Below are 2,500 nucleotides of genomic sequence, written 5' to 3'. Positions count from 1 at the left end.
TCACAATCAAAATATACAGTATTTTAATATTTGATTTACATGCAGTTTTCTTTCGACATCTTCAAATCATTCTTTCAGATTCACATCATACAAAATGGGTCTTATGGTGCTTCGGGCAAGCGCAGCTCAAGCCCAGTCTGGTCAATGGCGCATTCTTGTCAGGAATAAACGCAAGGTTTCTTGGTCTCATTAGGTATGTCCTGACCAGACTGCGAGGTGTGCATGCTGGGCTGTAGCTACGCTGTTCGCAAATGGGATAAGATCCATTTTCGCATGATGGAATTCTTTTTTTTTAAGTATTTGTTCTAACAATGGAACATCTTAGACAATACGTTCCGATAGAAATTGAAGTAAAAAACTGTGTTATTATGCTAACTGGCAAATTTTGGTAGCCCCATTCCGTCTCTCAAGACCGGTTCTATGCCAACTGACCCGAGTACAGCAAATATTTTAGGTAATATAATGAAACAATTTCCGTCTTATCAGACACTCTACACTATTTCGGCATGTTTTTGTATCCTTATCTTGAATGCCATACATTGGTATCAATGTGTATCGATAGTCCATTATGTCTTTCCCGGACGAAGTTTGCTATCGATGCTTAAAGCAGGTTTTAATAGTTATATAATGATTATTATTTAAACATACATGTATATCAAACAAAATAATATTGCACATGAGCAAAACAAACTTTGCTTGTCACTCATATAATAATTTTAAATAACTTATCAGAAAACGACCACCCACCATGAGCAGACGGGGTACGTGTGTCTATTTCATACCGGTCAGTCTTTTAACTCTAAATGTAAAGTCACACTTAGAGTTCAAAGATCAAATTTGGTTATACAAATGCTAGTCTAGGTTGTAACTATTACTTTACCTTTCATCATGCAATTATAAAATAACTGTAGAAAATACAACCATGGGAGGACGGCATAGTGAGTGCAAAATTAGTCTCCTTACATTTTATGTCAAGGTTAAATTTAGAGGTTAAAATCTGACATAAAATATCTTTGTCTTGATTTATTTTTTATTTTTTAGCAGTACATAAACAAACCAGCTATGTAATATGGATCTTTTACACCCATTATTGCTGCTTCTGCCTGTATTTGCGCGATGGTGATCTGAAATATTTAACTTAATGATGCTTTAATTCTTAAATCTTTTCTAAAAAGAAGGGATGTTAGTTGTCACTCGTTTTGTAGTTTCATTTCATCGTTCCTCAAAAAAAGTTGTAGCTCTGTCGCTCTGGTCTCTTTCCTACCATTGAGAATTAAATGGTAATTAATTGAATGTGTTTTAATTCCCTTTTATTATTGTTTAATTTGAGTTATGAGGTTAAATTTTATGTACACCTAAATGTATCATGCCTATTGCTGGGCCAAGTGTGAGGTTGAGCGCTCTAAAAACTGGTTTAAAGGCGGTGACCCCAGCTTTATTTCTTATCTATGTGTTATGTTGTTTTGTATTGTGCTATTTTGTACTGTTAAGGTCACTTGCATTAAACAACTAATTGTATAAAATGAGAATGCAATACTGGTCTAGCAGCGGGAGTTTAACTTCTTTATATTGAATGTAACTTAATATTTCAGAATGCAAATTTCAAATTATTGACCACAAATATCACCAAATTTATGCTGTATGTATTGCAACAACTGTATTTCTACCGCAATGATCAATGTTTCATATAAGGTCAAAGAATACATTGTTCTATAACTGGCGTTTAGGTTATTAATGTGACTTTATGTGATATAAATAAAAGTAAAATATTCACTCATATTGACTGTGCCTATTAAAAAGATAAATTATTTATCACTAAAAATGAATTCATTAATTTACATATCTGAGCTTATAAATGATAAAAAAAATAGAAACTTCATAGAAACCAAATTCAAGATACATTTTTGGCATAATTGCCATTAAAACGTCAAATAAATCTTTAAAATTGTTTGTCTTCCAGACAATGTGCTGCCAGACAATGTACTAAAGTAACACTGATATCAGAGTCAGTCAAAGGGCCACCACTAGACTTGCAGCAACTATCAAGAAAGATCCAAACTATTCTTGTAGAACTCAAGAAACTTGAATACAATTGGAACTCTCCAACATGCAGTCTTTGGAGGCTTCATACAACAAACAATTACTTGAAACACGTGAAACACGCCAGAAGATAATACAATTTAGACGAGATTGAAAAGACAACCATAAAAGAGCTAGATGATAAGATGGCCAATCTGATAGCTTCTCTCAAGACTGATTTGGACATTGCAGTATGCTTAAAAATGACCTAAAACTACTCAGTGATGTTATAAATGACATTGTTGATAAGAGTAGAAGCAGAACGTCATTTATTACAAATAAGAAAAGTTTGGAAAAGATTTAAAGCAGTCTGAAACTTATTTGAAGGATAACTCATTCAGGTAGAAAGTTTACTGACATTCCAGGCAAACAATAATGTACACAAATATTTGTCTAAAGTGTTGCATCTGGGAAAGATTGT

This window comes from Dreissena polymorpha, unplaced genomic scaffold (assembly GCF_020536995.1).
Source record: "Dreissena polymorpha isolate Duluth1 unplaced genomic scaffold, UMN_Dpol_1.0 chrUn071, whole genome shotgun sequence".
NCBI classification, from domain to species: domain Eukaryota; kingdom Metazoa; phylum Mollusca; class Bivalvia; order Myida; family Dreissenidae; genus Dreissena; species Dreissena polymorpha.
Note: the sequence above shows the minus strand (reverse complement) of the source record.